This window comes from Cavia porcellus, unplaced genomic scaffold, assembly GCF_034190915.1.
Source record: "Cavia porcellus strain 051 isolate PalLab524CR breed Dunkin Hartley unplaced genomic scaffold, mCavPor4.1 scaffold_3, whole genome shotgun sequence".
Lineage (NCBI taxonomy): Eukaryota > Metazoa > Chordata > Mammalia > Rodentia > Caviidae > Cavia > Cavia porcellus.
In genome coordinates, this window is record NW_026947486.1 from 113,334,559 (window position 1) to 113,353,838 (window position 19,280).

The window sequence follows — 19,280 nt, forward strand, 5'->3', positions numbered from 1 at the left end:
ACACTTCTTTGAATTGCTTTTCACTAGAACACACCACGTTCTTTGGATACTCCAAGCAGGTAAGCAGATGTTCTCAAGCTGTTATAAACATCAGTAGCCAGTGTGGTAGAGGTTAGCTGATTCCCACCTCATGAAGCATTAGCCTTACAAGACACATTTTCTTCATATTGATATCTATTCTGTTTGTATTTCTCTAGTGCTGACACATATGAAGTCATTACTTACCTATTACATGCCAGGCATTTTACTCACGTGTATTGGTTCACTTTATGTCACTATAATGAAATTCCTAAAGCTCCAAACTTTATAAAGAACCAAGGCTTAATTAGGTCACAACTGTTTACCAATTTTTATTCTTTTATCAGTACATAATGATTATATTCCTTGTGGGAAGTTGGTACATGTACATAACACATCTCCATTCTTTTTTTCACTCCCTTCCCCTCCCTCTCCATCCCTTGATCCTCTTCCCTTTTGCAAAAGATCTAATTCTCTATTTTCTATTATCTACCTTTTATTCTGCTGTGTATTTGTATTTTGGGTTCCTCATAAAGGACAAACTATGCTACATTTAAGCGTGTGTCTAATTTATTTCGAGTAACATTATGGTTTCATTATAGTCATTAGCATTGGACACTGAAAGTTCAGCATTTGGAAGCCTCATCAATCTGGCCTCTGGTGAGGACCTTACGGAGACAGCAGCACACTAGCAGGAGGAGCATGTGGGAAAGGAAGAGATCACGTGAGAAAAAAAAAAAAAAAAAAAGGAAGGCAGAGGGCCCGGAGCGGCCAGACTCATTCTTTCTTAGCAATCCATTCTCAGAAATTAAGCAGAGTGCCAAGGAACGTCGCCAGCCCCCTGTGCTGGCACACTCCCAGTGATCTTATCATCTTCCAGCAAACCCTAAGTCCTCTTAGCATCACCACACTGAGGCCCAACCTTCCAAAGCACGAACCCTTAGGAACAAGCCACAGCCAAACCACGGCAATGTGAGTATACAAGTCCACATTTGTACAACAACTCTTCAACGTAATCAGAATTACCCGCAATTCTCAGATACTAACTTAGTGTATAAGTTTTCTATTGCTGCTATAACAAATCATGAGTGTAGCAGCTTAAAACAGCATGTATTCGTTACCTCATGGATGTGTCGATCAGAACCCAGACTCAACATCCCGAATGGAGCCTGCAAGTTGCATGCAAGGCTGTGCTTCTTACTGGAGGTTCTGGAGGGGAATCGGCGTCTGGGCTTATTTTCAGCTCTGTGTGGCACAAGTCTCAGATTCCCATTTTCTTTCTGGCCTCTCCCAGCTGTTCGACCTTCCCCAGCCAACAACAGTGAGTCCAGTCCCATTGGCGCCCCCAGTTCTCTGACCTTTCTTCTCCCGCCACCTTCCCCTGCGTTGCTCTGACCTCAACTGGAGAAAGTCTCCTGTTTGTAAGAAGAGCTCACTTGATTAGATTGGCTGCCTGTGTAACCTAGACGACTCTCCCCATCACAAGGTCTGTAAACTTAATTCCTCCCATCTGTGAGGTTGATTTTGCCATTTCCAGGGATTAGGCCGTGGGCATCTCTGAGGGGAGCACATTATTCTGCCTACCACGTTACCCGAGATCACATGTTTAGCAAGTGGCAAGGGCAGATGTGTGCCGAGGCTTCTTTGACATTTAGGCTCTCGGCCTTCCCATGAGTCCACTTGCTTTGCTAATATGCTTAATTTGTTAGAGCACATAATCAATGGGAAAACACAGGAGAAAAATATCTTAAGCAAAGCATAAGTGCATTTAATAAGTAAGGTCTGTTTCCAATTTTCAAAATGATTTATACCTGTGGAATAAAGAACTCAAAATAGTCAATGTTTCAAATAAATCAGTTTTGCTTCACTCTGTATGGTGAAGGAGCAGTGAGAGCGTATATTAAATATACATACACTTTTCACAATAAATATAGATGAAAATTGCCAGAATCACTCTGCTAATTCATCCAAGACTGAGTAGGCCTATTCCTGGCAGAAACGAAGGCACTTTAAATACAAAACACTCCGGAAATCCACTAACACTAGAAGGCAGCTCCTAGTGTTTCCCTACACCAGGCACATGGGAGTACTCTGCTCCTCACAGCAACTCCCAGGGGGGTGTACTGACTTCCTGGACCCCAAGCAGAGTTTCTTTTTCCTGTTATAAGGCACCCTCCTGTGGCACCTACACTTGTTTGTGTCCAGGTTTTGCTAGAGCCTTGTCAGAGTTCAAAGTTGTAATTTTGAACAGAGAAATGAAAACGGCCATAAAAGATCCTTTTTGGAGTTACACCTGCTCATCAATAAAGGCTGAGCACAGATCCCAGGCACACCTAAATGTGGTGCTTCTCAAACAGTTGACTTCAACTTCACCAACAGAATAGCAAGATCAGTGGTAGTCTATACACCTATTTTTTCAACATTTATCTCTGATATTCTGGTGCAGCCAACACTGAGCGAGGAAGTGGAGATATAGCAGCAGTACATGCTGTGGGCTTTGCTTTCAAAGAGCTAATAATTTGGTTGGAGAATTCTAGGCCATATAACTTGGGCAAGTATAAGGATGACTTGCCCAATGTAGAAATCAGTAAGTAGCAAAGATGGGCATGGTGGCAGAGGCCTGTAATCCCAGCACTCAGGAGGCTGAGGCAGGAGGATCTTGGTGAGTTCCAAGTCAGCCTGGCCTACAAAGTTAGTACAGGACCAGCCTGAACTGCATAGTGTAACCTTGTGTCAAAAAGACAAAAAAAGAAAAAAAAAAAGGAAAAGGAAATCAGCAAGTAACAGTAGGATAAATAATAAAGCCCTACTGAAAACACTTGAAAATATGTTCATCATTAGTCATTACAGAAATACAAATCAAAACCACAGTGATGTATCACATCACACCTATCAGGATGGCTCTAAGTTTTGATGAAAATAGCAAATATTAGCCAGAATGTAGAGGAGTTGGAACCCTCATACATTACTTGCAGGATTATGAAATGGCACACTCACTTTGAAATATGGTTTGACAGTTTCTCAGATTAAGCACAGAATCCCCATGTGATCTAGCAATTCCACTTCTTGTAGAATTCATTAAGGTTAATTTAATAGTATTTATAAATGGCAGCCCTCATGGCAGGTGGGTTTCAGGTTCCCCTGTGGATACCAAAATCTGCATACACTCAAGTCCTTTACACGAAACAACACAATGTTTGCATATAAAGTACACACATCCTCCTGTACACTTTCAAGTATTTGTATATTACCTACAATACCTACTAGAATGCAGTTGCCATTAAATATTTGTTATACTATATTATTTAGGAAATAATGACAAGAAAAATATATATTTGGTACAGATATAATTTTTTCCTAACATTTTTAATGTGTTGGGAAGTTGAATCTGTGAATGTGAAACTCATGGATACAAAGGTTCAACTGCATATGTAGTCTATATATACATAAAAGAATGGAAAACAGGCATTCAGACAAAAACTTGTAGTAGATGCTCATGGCAGCATTATTCATGATAATCAAAATGTAGAAAGAAATACCAAATATGCATCAACTGATGAACAAAGAGATTGGAGACTAGTCATGCACTAGAATAAAAAAAAGAAGTAGTATACATACTACAATTTGGATGAATGTTACACTTTTATGCTAAGTGAAATAAGCTTGAATAACACATATGATTAAATTCCATTTATAAATAAATCTCAGAGTAAGCAAATTTGTAGAAATAGAAGGCAGATTAGTAGTTACACTTAAATAACCAGTATAGGCAAACATAAAGATAGAAAGTAGATTTGATAGCTGCCCATAGCTAGATGATCTAGAGAAATTAGAAAATTATAGCTATACATGAGAGAGTTATTTTTAGAGGTGATGAAAATATTCTAAAATTATATTATGTTGATGGTTATATAACCCTGAATATGCTAATGTCCACTATTATGGTTTGTGGCTAGATGTCACCCCAAAGCCTCATGCTGTCAGAGGGCTTTTTCAGAGGTGGATGAATTTAGAGTGTTAGGATCAAGTATGTTTAACAAATTTGTCCACCACTTTGGCGTAGTTTTGGCTAGGATTAAAAGTATGAGCGCTACATCCTCCCTCGAATGGGTAGCCTTTATATAATATAAAGGACAGAAAGAGTCTTGATGCCCTCTATTGATGCCTTGCTGCCTTCCTCCACTATGAATGCTTGCTCTCTGCCATGTGCCACTCTGCCTTGAAGCCAGTCAATTATGGACTGAAACCTCCATAAACTTTGAACTAAATAAACCTTTCTCCTTTTAACTCTGGATGTCTCATATTTTGTCTCAGCAATGAGAAAAGTAACTAACACACCCACTGAATTAAATATTTTGTAATGGTGAATGTTGTGTTTTTTTAATTATACTCAGCAAAACTAGTGTAAAACACAGGCACCACAGAATGCCAGATACACTGAGTTGGCAGTTTCATATGTATGACATGATGAAATGAGCAGTAAAATAAAATTGCAAAGTTATTATTATGCTATTACCTTAATTGAGGTTTCGAATCACTACACATGCTTTCTATCTTGAGACAAGTAGTAGTTGTGTAGGTGTACACAATATTAAAAATGTAATGATTCCTACCTTGCATACAGTGTACCTCAAAAACGTAAATATATGTGTGTATTTAAGCATCATCTGTGCAATTATAAAAATTTTCAAATATGCACATGAAAATGTAAGCAATGGTTACTCTTGGAGAGTTGGATTAGAGATCAGCTAGATTATAAAGGAGTTTTCTTTTAACTTTATATGATTCTTGATTATTTTGAATTTTTCAAAAGACACATATTTTTGTATTACTTTTAAAATAGGCAAGGTCTAGAAGAAAAAATATACCTTCTCATTAAGCAAGCTCTGCTATGCTGATGGGTAAGAGCTTCAACCAGAAGAGAAACCAAGCCTTCCGATGAAGCAGGCTCTGCCATGTGGATCAGAAAGAACTTCAGCCAAAAGTCAAACCATGCCTTCCCAAAAGGCAGGCTCCACCATGCTGATAGGTAAGAGCGTCAGCCAGAGGAGAAACCACGCCTTCCCGTGAGCCAGCTGGTGTGCAGGCTGAAAAACCAGCAGAGTGCTCCCCACCCTCCTCCCCCACTGATTCGGAGGGCTCAGGGTGAGATGATAGCAACTGAGGGGAAGGGAATAGCTCGATGTTTGTATCCTTCAGTTGATTCTCTGGGCCTGGGACTAGTGGTCTGGGCATCTATTTGGAGGATGGCAGTGTGCATTGTGTCAACTGTGGGGGATTTCCTCCTGTCTTGTTTTTGAAATCAAGTGGGTTTTTTTTTCCATTTTACTCTTTTATTTTATCCCTGTGTCTAGTAACCTGAGCAACTATTTTGAAGATAACGATGTACAGTATTGTTCTCACTGTTTTGTTCGGATTTATGGGTGTTTTTAATTCAATGTTACATTTTGACTGGTTTTATTCTGTTTTGTTATGTTTGCTTTTGCTTTGTCTGATGGTATGAACAACTGTTGTGAAGACAGCAAGGTATATTATGGTAGCCACTGTTGATTTCTATTTATTCTATTTTAAAGTTCTGTACCATTTTCACTGCTTTGTTTTGATGGACTTTATTCTGTTTTGTTTTGTTGGGTGTTATTCCCTTTAAAATAAATAAATAAAAAAGGCAAGGTCTCGATCCTGAATTCTATTTGAGTGTAATTCAGAAAGCACCTACCCTCAGGCATTGTTCCGGAAGGAAAAGTGCTTCAGTACAGAGTAGTACCTGTGTTATGAGGCAGCTGAAGGAACCACCCACACTATTAAGCTTAAGGCACAGTTAATAGTACGTAGTGTCTGACCCCAAAGTGTCTGTTTTCAAAGGCCTTCAAACTGCTGGAAGCTTGAAGTGTTGCTTCTCTTTAGTACTCAGATGTGTACTTAAAATATTAAGAGGAAACTACAACCAGGATTCAGGATTCCCAGTGGGTTTATAAAACTTCTAAGAGGCAAGACATCTTCCAAATTGGTGGCAAACTAGGACAAGTTATAGTCTCAGCCTTGGCCCAGTACTGTAGAACAGAGGATTTGAGTCCTTTCTGTGCATTGGAACTGCAACTGTGACACTTTTGGAGGCCATCCTTTGCTTTCTTTATAAGACTGCTAAAGAGTACATGTTTAATTTGAGCATTTGGCTCATACTCACTTGCAGAGCTCTGAAAGGACTTGTACTTAACGAATTATTGCCATCTGCTCAAATGATGAGGATAAATGATGCCTGGAAAGTGCCCCTTCCTTTGTCCTTAACAGAAATCACTTATGTGGCAAAATCAACTCTGGACTAGAGTCAACCTTAATGGGTAAGTCTGAGTTCAAGTACATTCCACTCCTGTGCTTCAGGCAAATTCTTTATCTGAGCTTCAGTGTCCTCTGTAGTATAAAGGCGATAGTACTGGATGGGACTGATGAAAGGTACGAATCATATACGCCTGTGCTTCTTACTGGAAAGACATCCATTATACTGCTAGCCAGAGGGATTTCCTCATGGGATGAATATAATTTTTTCACTGTACCTATATTTATCATGTTGCCATTGAAAGGTACGGGGAGAAATGTGTTGTTACAATATAATGCAAATAGTAAAATTCCTTTCTATTTAATGAATTTGGCTGGAGACTACAATGAAATGGTTTTGAGGAATCACTGATGCAGAGTTGGTACACCAGAGAAAGTAGGCATGGGAAGAGAAGTCACAGGAGTGAAATGACCTTGAATGAGATGTTCAATGTCAGTGGTGCTATCTGTAAAACAGTAACAATACATATAACAATAGTTTGTGATAATTTAATCATGGGGAAGCACCTAGTACCATGTCTGACCAATAGTAGGTGCCCAGTATGTCAGTTTACTATACCACAAAGAAAAGAAGAAAGAAAGAAAAAGAAAAGAAAGAGAAGGAAAGAAGTTTAGGTCCATAAATCCACCCCATCTTGGTGTAAGTACTTTTTAATTAATAGAGAAGGCTCTAATTAAGAAAGTTTAAAGCATTCTAAATCTTTCCGATAAAAACATGTGTCATCTATTTCATGTCTCTAGGAAAAAGAAAATCAATATTTAGATTCATGGAGGAAATTAAATTGCTGCAGAAATAGTTTTTGAATTTAACAAGTTTCAACAAGAAGTATTCAGAAAATGATGATACAAGGAGCAACACAATACTTGCCTTTAAAACATTCTTCACAAAAAAAGTCAGAAAGCAAAATCAATCAATCCACTGCTTGGTAGGTACCCTGGCAGATTAACAAAGCTAATAGACCTGGGGTAAACCTAAGCACCATTATTCACCAAAAAGACAACGCAGCTAAGGAAATGTGATTTTTAAAAGAACAGATTAGCAGGTAAAGCACCGAACACACTGCATTTAGTCTCTGTGGCCGGCTGGCACATAGAGTCCTACATTGTTACTTCTGAAAGGGTCCACACAGTTTGTTCCCAAGAACCACCCACTGTTCATTTTAGATAAGGGCATGAGACCTGAGAGGGGAAATGGTAACTCAAAGTCCTTGAGCTAGTTACAATGGCTGGGACTGGAGCCCAGATGTGTACATTCGCTCTTCTTGACTCCTACTCTCTGGAGCTTAATGTTCAGCCAGCACAAAAGAGTAGAGAGAAGATGTGTCTGTAATTCTTCGCAAGGTCATTAAGAGGAAGATGACTTCACTACTGCCATCCTGCCCCCCATCCCTTCACATTTATTTCTTGGAAGCCTCTCTGTGTGCGTCTGACTGAGGACGGCCCTGGCTCCCAGAAATGCTTCTTGACACTCTTTCAACGTACATTTCCTGAGCACCTACCCCACTAAATGCCTGCTCTGCAGTGTGTTTTGTCCTGTAAGTCCAAGGGTGAAGCAAGGGCACAAATGGGATGACATGCCTCCCCTCTGAGGAAGTATGGGCATGTGCCTTGCACCAGTGATGTGGAAGTAAAAACAACTTGAAAAGAAACTTGTGCCAGGGATTAGCTCAGTGGCATAAGCACCTGCCTGGCAAGTACTAGGTCATGAGTTCAATCCCTGGTACAGAAAAAAAAAAAAAATTGTGTTGGTTTGCAATGTTCCACTCCGGAAAGTCTGAGTAAGAGTTTGACTTCTTTTTATGAGTTAGCTCAGTCTTCCTGTGCAAGACAAAGAAGCTGAGCTGATAGTAATTACATCCTTACTTCTCTGAGCTGGTCTGAGGGCTGTTTCTTGCTTAATTATGCAGCGAGCACGAGCCAGTGAGGACCCTATCTAAGATCTGCATCATAATCTCCAAGTGAAGAATAATTACCCCAAAAAGGGAAGATGCAAAACAGATTGAATAATAAATATCCTCGAGGCCCTGCCCTTGCACTCCAATTCTGATCCTCAGGCCAGTAGCGTCAGCATCACTGAGAAGCTCAGTAAAAGTGCATAATCCTTCCAGACCTACTGAACCAGGCCTGCATTTATCAAGATCTCTGGTGATTCATATGTGCATTAAAGTCTGAGAAGCCCTGGCCTGTCCATTAATATAGTAATAAGCTTATCAGCCTCTAACGTTTATTCCGTGTTTATTGTTTCTGGGTGTTCTGCTACGCATTTAAACAATTTTCCTGTAGAACCCTAGACTCCTGTGAACTCCAGAGGTCTGGAGTCAGAGAAACTGCTCAGTTATTCCTGAGGACTGATTTGCTATTTCAAGCCAGGTCTAAGAAGGTGTTAATGGTTCTGGGCCAAGGAGCAGGAAAAGCTAAGTTACCTCAAAACCTTTCTTTAAATGGATAAATTTAGTTTGTAGAGTGACTCAGTTCTTTGGGAATGGAGACAAAAATCCCAAATATAAAAAGCCTGAATTTTAGCATAATACTGCAAGTTCTAACCAGAGCAATAAGGAAGGAAAAAATAGGCACACAGCTCATAAGCAATGAAATAAAACTGAGACGTGTCTCTATTTACAATTGACATGATAGTCTCTATTATCACAGTAAGAAATCCCAAGGAGTCAACAGAAACAAAACCAAACTCCTAGAACAAGGGAGTTCAGTTGAGTTATAGGATACAGTGTGCAAAAGATAAGGACGAGAGAACAGCCCAAACCTGAAGTTACTGTAACCTGGCTGCGCTTCACCCTGAAGGAGCCCGCACCCTCAGGGGCAGTGCCTGCCTGCCCTTCTCCTTCTTTGTGGGCGCACTTTAAATTCTTTGGAAAATGAATCAGGAATTTTGCCTAACCTCATGCGAATATGTGGTGACCTTTTATCATCCTAAATGTTCACATAAATGTAAACTGAAGCTCATGAGAATTAAGCTGGTTGCCCACAGTTACACAACTTTGATCAGAATCAGAATTGTAACTTGTTTATATCACAGAGCCCGGGCCCTCTACTATTTGATGCAGTTTTTGTCAATCTTTGCTTTGCACAGAAATGAAAGAGTTTTCATTAAACGATAGCATGTCAAATTGCTAGAGTGTTTCAAAACTTCGATGGAAAAGAGGGTTACAATAAGATCTGCCTCATAAAGGCTACCACCCTTAAGAAGAAAAATGATTGAAATATCAGATTCTTACTCCTGATCTTTCCCCCAAAAAAGCACTGTATCACTTGGTCTTGCCAAGAAAATTGAATTGTGGGATATTAGAGCTGGAAGGCACCCTGGGACGTTTGATCTTACCTTCTTCATTTACAAACAGGGAAACAGGATCATGCTATGTGGCTACTAAATCCCCACTTCCGTCACCGTGTTCTTTCTAGGCCCACAGTCTGTGTGTGTGCCAAAATGTAAGTCACCACTAGATTTCCAATTGGCATGCTTAAACAGCATTTCCTGGAACAGTATTGCCAGTAGCCCGCAAGCTCTTCCATATGGTAAGCTAGAATTGTGCATTCCTCTCACTCCCCCACCTCCTCACCCCATCAGTCCCGGTTTGCCTCTCAGGAGACATATTCATACATTCCGATTTTAAAGCCAGGAAAATATCGGAGTTTGGGATATAAATTCAGCTGTCTTATGCCTCCCATGTGACCATTTCCTCATAACTTCTGCAACTTTAATTTATGCTGTATAATGACAGTTCATTCTGTTTTTCTATGACCCAACTGATGCTTTCTGGGTCTCAAGTGACCAGAACAATTCCATCTGACCCAGTTAGTCCTTAAGCAAGGCAAACTGGAATGTCACCTATTTTCTGGAAGGGCAACACACATATGGAGCCCCCAAGCAATATTTTTTTTTTCAAAATTGCAAAATGAACAATGCTCCAGATGCCTGAGATGCAGGCGTTACGTGGGAGAGGGATGTTTGCAGGGGCTAGCCCTCTTCTGTACAAGCACATTTTCCACCACTTTCTGTGCTTGATCTGCGTGGATGAACATCACATCAGCTGTCTTATCACACAGTCCTTTCTACCTCCGTATTAGTGCACATACAGACTTCTAGAAGTGTGCCATCAGGCTCTAAATGTGCTTTATTGATACTTCAGACAAACACATTGTAGCTTGCTTGTAGAATCTAAACCCTGTGTAGAAGGAAATGAGGACGTCATCCTGAAATGGAAACTTCCATCCAGAAAGCCTTTTACCTACAGTATCCCAACAGGCAGCCGTCAGGCCCTGCTCTTCTCTAGCCCTCTCCTTCACTTCCCTCAGGAGACCGGGGAAATGGGAGGCAGCAGGATCAAGGTGAGGTGAGATGTTTTACCCTCTCTAATTGTGTTCTTAGTCTTCCATCTTCCTGGTCACTGAGCCTCCACACGAGAAAAGCAATCCATTCTCTCTACGTACACTTACTTCTTTTTTTTTTTATTTAAAGAGAAAGAAACAAAAAAAAAAAAATACATGGAGATAAAAAAGGGTAGAAATAATACAGAATTACAGAAAAATAAATGGTAAGAAATCGCCAGTTGATAAGTTACATATTGTCATCATAGAAATAGCTGTTCAGGTTGCAAAATTAAAGTATGTAAAATGACATTTAAATAGTGACACTGCAAACAGTTCTACTCAATGATCTAACAAAAACTTAGTAATATGGTTATCAGTCCTATGCACGTGTTTTATATCTTAAAGAGGGTAAGAATAAACATATCATAACCGAACAAAACAGTTAAAAAAAACAACTTAAAGAAATACAGATTTCAAAGCAAGTCCACTGGAGATCTTCACTGTTTATCTAATTGTCTCTAGTTTCTTCCAAATAGTTGTCCCCATCTTCATACACATTAAATACATATTGCAGGGACTCAAGATTTAGCTCAGCGGCATAAGCGCCTGCCTTGCAAGCAGGCAGTCGTGAGTTTGATCCCCGGTACCGATAAAAAGGAAAAAGACAAAAAAATACATACTGCGTATTATAGAACTAATCAGATCATTACAGGATGATGAAGGCTTTTTAGGTCTTCAAGATCTGACATTGGGGAAGACACTAATGACTACCATAGCGTCTCCCATTCTCTTTGTAGTAGCTGTCCTAATCTTTACATATGCTGAAATTGAACTTAAGAGACTAGACTAATATCACTCTGATCAGTGAATAATAGTATTGCTAGATTTTATATCATAATGCTACAAAATTAGTGTTGGGTTTCTTAGTGTCTCTTCTTCAGAGTATCTGTTCATTACATCTTGCATTATATAATCTGTTCCCATAAATAGTTTTTTCTTTTAAATTTACACTTACTTCTTAACCTCTTAAAGCTTGGCTTCTGACCTTTCCTTTGACCAAATCCATCCTCTTAGTCTAGCCATCACATCTTGCATACTAAACCCGAAGTTATTGTCCTATACCTCTTCTTTCGAGGCACTCATGAAGCTCCTGATATTACTGCCAATGCCCTCTTTCTTGGGCTCTAGAGTCCTTCCTCCAGGTTCTAGAGTCCTTCCTAGTGTTGTGTTTCCTTTCCTCTCCCACACCACATTCCCTTAGTTTCATTGTTTCCTCTTGCAGGGGACATCAAATATGGCTTGCTCTAATAGTCCTGCTCAGCATGCTCACTTCCTCCTCAGCTTCAAGAGTCCCTTATAGGTAGACAATTTAGATTTTCTGATCTCTGGCCCACTACTTTTTAATGAACTATAAATGCATGCCTGTTGGACATTTCTGTCAGGATCTCGCACTGACTTATCAAATTCAACATATCCAAAAAACATACTCAGTTTGCTCTGAAATCTGTTAGTTTCACTATATTACTTTGTTCATACCAACTTCCTGTAAGGAAGAAAACCCCAGACATCTAGAACTCACCTTTTTTGCACATTGCAACTGCTGTCAGGCTGCAAGGTCTCTAACAGGTCTCCATTCTATTGTTGCTCCTTCTGCTTTAGTTTTCAGATGTAGATTATTCACCAAGAGCTTCCTTGCTAATCATTCAATCTCAGATATGCTATCCACGCCTTCTGGAATAACAATTATTAGTTACCACTTGTCACCTTGTCATCCCTCCAATCCAGGGTTTTCAACTCCTCACTGCCCAGTTCAATTGTTAAAGAACTTTTTCTGTAAATAGTCAGCAAGAAAATACTTTTGGCTTCACGAGCCATGTGACTTCTGTCACAACTATCCAACTCTGCTGCTGTAGCATGAAAACAGTCATAGACAATTTGCAAACTTCTGAACCTGGTGGTGTTGCACAATTTTATTCACAGACAGCTGGACATGGCCCAAAGGCCACAGTTTACCTGCCCCTGATCTACACAGTATAAATTCACTTTTGAGGAGTTTGACGTTAACAGTGCACCATGAAATTATGGCCATTACTTCCCAACATAAACTCTATTTTCTAAATGAATTATAAATACATCAAAGTTCCTGAATTTTCTAGCTCCATACTGTTCCCCCCACCTGCCTTGCTCTTCCCTGTTACTCACCATCCCAAGAGGCTTTAGGATGTGAAACATTGCATGGGCTGTTTGCCTTTCAAGGTCAGAAGTCAAAAAACACCCATATAAATAAGTATTTGTGAAATTCACAGTACTTGATATAAAAGGCACCCACTTTAAAACACAAATTCATCATTGCTGATCAACCCAAAATATTTGTTCTGATGATTTAATTCATACATAATGGAAATAAGATAGAAAGTGGCATGCTTAGCATTAAGCTTCCCAGAGACAAAATTAAACTTATGGAAGACAGAGAACAAAGAAGAGGCATTTGCCCTGGGGTGGGGTGTAATAACAGTATAACTTTCTACATGGTGAATTATCTTTCCCACTTAGTTACGTTCTCAATTGTCTTTATTTTATGAATAAATATACAACCATTTATTCTAGGAATATGAGAAAAGTATTAAAACACATGAATATAATTGTGATTATTAAAAACAGAAGCCCATCTGCTGTTTTTATATACTTACATATACAATTTCACATGGTGAATTTTCAAAACTATTACCTGTAAAGGACAGAATACTTATTTTTACTTATTTCTGCTGTAAGCTTAACAAATTCAGTATTAAATTCTATTATCCTATCTAGTACTCATTGAAAAGTAGATGCATTCAAGGTACAGTACTTCAAACAGACTGCCAGCTAATCATAGTCAATTTAGTCAGAGAGCATGCATCACTGCATGCACAATGACATGCACTAGAAGTCCTTGAGTGGCAAAATTCATAAAGTATCCCTTGTACCATCAGACAGCCCTAGATTCCCTGAGTACTTACTTCTTTATTAAATTAGGAAAAAAATGACATAGTTTGAAATATCTAGTTTTCAATGCAAAGCTAAATACCAGTAGCAATTATTGGTTTGCTCATACAAAACAAAAATCAGTGTTTATTTTAAGCATTTCAGTGAAGTCTTTTAAACTGCTTCACACACAAAAGGTCCTGTGTTCAATCTTCAGCAACCAAATACAAAAGACACCACAGTAGCCCCAATTCTCTTAAACTGAACACGTCTTGTTGGCACTAGGAAGATACCGAGTTTATTAAATTGATTCAAATTATGTACAGGACAGCAGCACATCAGCAAGACTCTCCTCTTTGGGATTAAAAAAAATCAAGGTGAAAAGATCTTTGAAATGAAGCCTAGAGCCAAATGTATTACAAACAAACTTTGGGAGAGAATGCAGGACTGTCGGGAAGCAAAATAATGCTGCTACTTGGAGGTTTCTCTGATCAAATTTTTCCAATTATTTCTCCAAGAAGAACATGAAGGGAGGACAAATAGCATGGCCGGGCCTAGGCAATAGGCCTGGATATTTATGAGACGTCTATCAGGTATCCACATGGTAAATGAAGCCAGGTTTCTTAGATTATTTACGTAAATGTATCCCCTGCTGCTGTATCTCAAAACCTCTTGAGGGTATGGCCCCTAAATCTCTACTGGTACTAGTATCCAGCTTTGTTTTCCATCCAACTCCTAATTTTACACCATACTGCAGTGAATAAGCACTTTGGAGTCCAGTGATGTGCTCTCATTGGTGAACATTGCTCTATTCCTGGGGTAAGCTGTGGCCATCATTGTGTGGAACTGAGTTATAGACTCAATACTATCAGCTTTGCTCCAGCCTCTTTAAGGCGATCAACTGTGTTGATACTAACTTTCTGAATTAAGGCGTATCCTCAACTGGATGTTTCCAGTTTCTCAGGACTGTTAGTCATGCTTTAAGTAGCAGTCCCTATTTTTAATGGTGAATAGAATTATAGCAAAACTAATTAAATGATGAGGATTTTCATTTCATCCCATTTGAGAAATGCATGAGATGAAGCTACTTTTCATTTTCCAGATGAGAACCAATTTCCCTTAAAATGACCTGATTTGATAATCTCTCCATTTGGAAGTTCAAAAACTCTGTGCAGAGAATGGTAATGCTGGAGTTACCAGGAATGGTTAGTTAGAAGGGAATCCCATTCTAGTTATGGGAAGAAGGTGCCATGGTAGCTAGGGAATCCCCGTGGCCAGGAGGTAATAACACCTATTTCATCCTAGCAGAGCGCATCAAGGCACTGAGTGACTAGATGGAAAATTTGGAGAGCATGCTAAAGCGAAGTATTACTGAAAGCAAAAAAGAAAGTAGAGGGCTCTTTCCCATTTTGTTCCTGAGCTTTTTTTAAAAAAGATGCATCTTCCCAAAGGTTGCTTTTGATCTCAGGGAGCAAAGAGAGAACAGTGGTAGGGAATTGGATTACCAAGACAGGCCATAGGCTCTAAAGGAAAGAGAGAGAGAGAGAGAGAGAGAGAGAGAGAGAGAGAGAGAGAGATAGACAGACACACACACACACACACACACAGAGAGAGAGAGAGAGAGAGAGAGAGAGAGAGAGAAACATGTGTTTTCCTTCTAGGTTGCCCACTCCAGCACATCAAAGAGGAGAAACAAATGATATCTGGGGGAAATCATGCTTTAGGGCTAAAAAAAACACCCTTAGTTAGAATATCTTCTGCCTGTGCTTAGTCTCCCAAGAGCCTGAGTCTGCGAGTGTCATGGGAATTGTCATCCACATAAAGAGAGATCCCGCCCTAATCATCCATATTAACACTCTGGAAACTTCTACCTTAAGCTATATCCTGTGACAGACAAAGCCAGTCCACTTCACTTACCTGGGCGATCAACAAAGAAATCAGTTTCTGGGAAGAACACAGCACACTTCTCTTGCTGCAGCCATCTAACTTCAACACTAATTCAATAGCACATACACAGTTACAATAGTTTTAGAAAAAAGACACAGAATGAAACCTTTTAATAACATTTTACTGACTTTCAAAATAGCTGTTACTGTTGCTAAATTGTTACTATTGCCCCACTCCACAGGAATTTGCACACAGATTTGTCTACTGAAAGTTTACATTGTGTCCGATGTGCCCAGAGGCAAACTGTTACTGTGAGATTACATATAAAATTGTTGATGGTTGCTCACCAACTCAATTGAAGGCTTTGACCAAGTTGCTGAATTCGACCTTCCACTTCACATTTTTAGAGCATGGAAAAGAAAACAATTCAACGTGTATGGTGGGTATATGGCAGAGTTCAAATCTATTATAACACTCCCCATACTTTTCATCTATTTTTATTCCTTGGTGCTTTTATCCAAATAATCCTAGATGCAAGGTTATTTCAAATCATGTGTTCAGTTACCATAGTGCTTTCTGTTTTGAAAAAACAAATGCATCTCTTTAACAAAAACATTTTTCTCTAATAAATCACTGGACACATGATATATCACACACCCAAGGGCAGCAGGTTTATTGGGTACATTGTGAATAGACCTAGAAAGAAGGGAAGTTTGACATTTCATTGCCTTTCTTCTGTCCTGTCACTTATCATTTTCATACAGCTTTATTGGGAACTGTGATTAGTATTTCTAGAAAAGCGGTAAGTATCAGTGAGATAGAGTTTGTGCAGAAGGGAAGGGGTTCTGTGTCAATGCAGTGAGAGATCAGAAACAGATTTATATGCTGGTAGATTTTTCTTCTTAGTGATTTTCCTGGATTAGGCACTATGAACTTCAGATCTGAGTCTCCCTGTTCAGCTTGATGACAGGACTTGCATGGCCCCTCTGCTTTGAACTCACCTCTGAGATTTTTTGGTTGGCTAAGAGGAGAGCATGAAGGTGGCCAGAACCCCAGCGCAGTCACACTTTGGCCCTTTGCTCAGTTTGCTGCTTGAATTCTAACCTCTGTCTCCCAGACTCCCCAACCAGTTCTGTGCTTCTATGAGACTGAATAAATTTCTGAGTGTACATTTTCTGCCTATGCTGAGTTGTAACTAATGTGTTTAACCATTCTCTTACTCGTTTTATTTTTCTTTCTGGCATTAAGTTAGAGAAAGAAAGAATCATTTCCCCCATTGAAACACAGAGAAATCAAGGAACATTTCAATTAGTCTGTTGTCTGGTTATGGTTTCTGAATGGTCAGGGAAGAAGCTTCTTCTCTCTGCTCAAGAGCAGTGGGACCTCCTGGGACCACACAAGTTGCTGGTGGCATTCTGGAGATGCTCACTTCATTGTAACTTCCTCAGCCAACAGGCACCCCCATCCAAATTGTAAGACTCATTCCTCATCAACAATGCAAACAAACCTCAAAATTTAGGAAGATATTAAAGTATTCAACCACACGCAAAAATATTTGTTTCATACATGTAATTTAAGAAGACAAAAGAAAAATTGAGGCACTGTTTAACCCAATTTTACCAGGGTAGGGATAATTTTGCTTAGGGTTCTGCTGACGACTGTGGCCACATCACCAGCATGGCTCCTAGAGGAAGCACTTGCTACTCTGGTTTGGGCTCTTCTAGCTTTGAAGAAGCTACAGGAATTGTGGGAGTTAAGAGAGAGGCAGAGAACTGACGCCCAAAGGAAATATAGCAGAATGGTGGTGCAACTGAGAGAAAACCAAAGTGGGGGTCTCATGTTTTACTGTGGAGTCCGTGGTATGTCTGCTCGTTCATGTTTACCATGAAATTTCCAGTAAAATCGGCATCAGGTACTACCATGTTTGCAGAAGTGGCTCTTTGGGAGAATAAGAGGAGTTGAGTCCTACAGCCAGTTTTGCTCAGGGAACAATAAGAAATACACTAGCAGAGAACAAGTTGAAAACTCATGTTTGGGTTGTTTAGACAAAAGAATTAGATGGTGTAGAGATTGTAAAGAAAGATATCTTAATGCCATGCCATGGTGTTGGTAAAACAATGCTTTGTGGATAGGTAGGAAGCACTAGATTAGATTGTGGCAGACATCTAAAGTGTCCCCAGAATGTGAACACCAAGAATGTGACAAGGCAGACACCCTCTCCTTCACAGACAAGCCAAGAGCAATGATGTCTGCCAGAAGTCTTTACCGCACATCCCCATGCTCCATGGTTACCTGTCTGTGTGATTGGCACCATCAGCTAACTCATCTTGCTCTGCTTTTAATTTCCCTAGAAGATCATTTTACAGACTTTCAGTTGATAGATTGCAACAGTCTTTCTTTTGAAACTGAACATCTGGTCATTTCTAGATATTGAGCAAATATTCTTGAAATTTTTCTGTGTTTTCAAAACTATTTTGAAAGAAAATATGTGCAGAACCATTGTATCTCTGTCCTCTCCCCAGCACCCTGCTCCTTGGGCCTCGTCCTGCTACTATCCATTTTATAAAGACTGCAGGGAAATCATGCCTTCTGGCTAGAGCTGAAGAGCTCTCTTCAGTAGCTGCTGTGGGGTAAAATGCAGATTCTGTCAAATCTACAAGTTTTCTAAGATGTCCATGATTGACAGACTAATGTCCTCCTTGCCAAAGGTAACCATATCCTAATCCCCCAAATCTGTGGCTCTGGCAAATGGGAATCTGCATGTGTGATTAAGTAAAAGATTTTAAGATTGGGAAATTATCATGGATTATCTGAGTGAGCCCAGTGAAATAATAAGGATGCTTATATATGAAAGTTGGCAGGAAGAAAGTCAGAGTCAGAGAAGCAGTGAAGTTGAGTGAGGTAAAGAAGGCACATGTTCTAGGCTTCAGTAAGACTTGGTCTGGATTCCCAGAAGTGTAAGAGAATAAATTTGGGTTGTCTTCTATGACTAAGTTTGGAGCCACTCATTACAGCAGTCATAGGAACCTAATGTAGCATCTATGCAGCTATCTGAACCTGTGACATGTGTACTTACAAATAAAATGAAACAGAAAAATGTAAAATTCTCGATATTTATTGAGTATCAATTTGATGCCAGGAGTTTATCATGCATAATGTCATGGACTTTTTAATGACACTGAAGGGAATTCACTTTACTTTTCAGATGGAGAATCTGAGCTTTCAAAATGTAGAAATCTCCCCATAATCTTTTAGGTGTTATGTGTCAGATCAAAATAATCACAAGTTTACCTTACAAAGCCTATACTGTACTGTTGTATCTATAAAAATGAACAATTTTTGGGTTTCACAAACATATATTTAGTGCCTACCATATGTCAAACGTTTCACTTATCATTGGGTGTAATTAATAATCAAACCAAATGTGATTCTTGATTTTAGTGGAGCAATCTAGGTTGTAATGGTGTCATGGTTTAACTAAAACATAATTTGGTGCCCAGGAGTGGGGTCATTGCTGTAACTATACCTGACCATGTTTTTTCATGTGCAGAGTTTAGAAAGGTTCAGGCATGTTGCCTTGATGCATAGAGCTGGAGCAGCTTAGGCTGTTATGTACAGGAGATTCTGTTCAGAGCTCAGGAGACCAAAAGGCTTATAGCCTGATGGTAAAGCCTGAGGTAAAGACCAGCCTTGGGAGGTTTCTGCTGGGAAGAAGGACTGCATTGATTGTTGGACTCCCTACAATGTGTGTT

The 19,280-nt window shown here is 39.5% G+C and overlaps 1 long non-coding RNA gene across 1 annotated transcript; it reads left to right on the forward strand.

Annotated features, from left to right (window-relative positions):
- Window positions 1–731: 731 nt before the first annotated feature.
- On the forward strand, window positions 732–5,617 carry LOC134475386 (uncharacterized). The gene is made up of 3 exons (XR_010046486.1): window positions 732–990; window positions 1,313–1,504; window positions 4,862–5,617. It is a non-coding gene; the product is annotated as an uncharacterized LOC134475386 (long non-coding RNA).
- The last annotated feature ends 13,663 nt before the right edge of the window (window positions 5,618–19,280 follow it).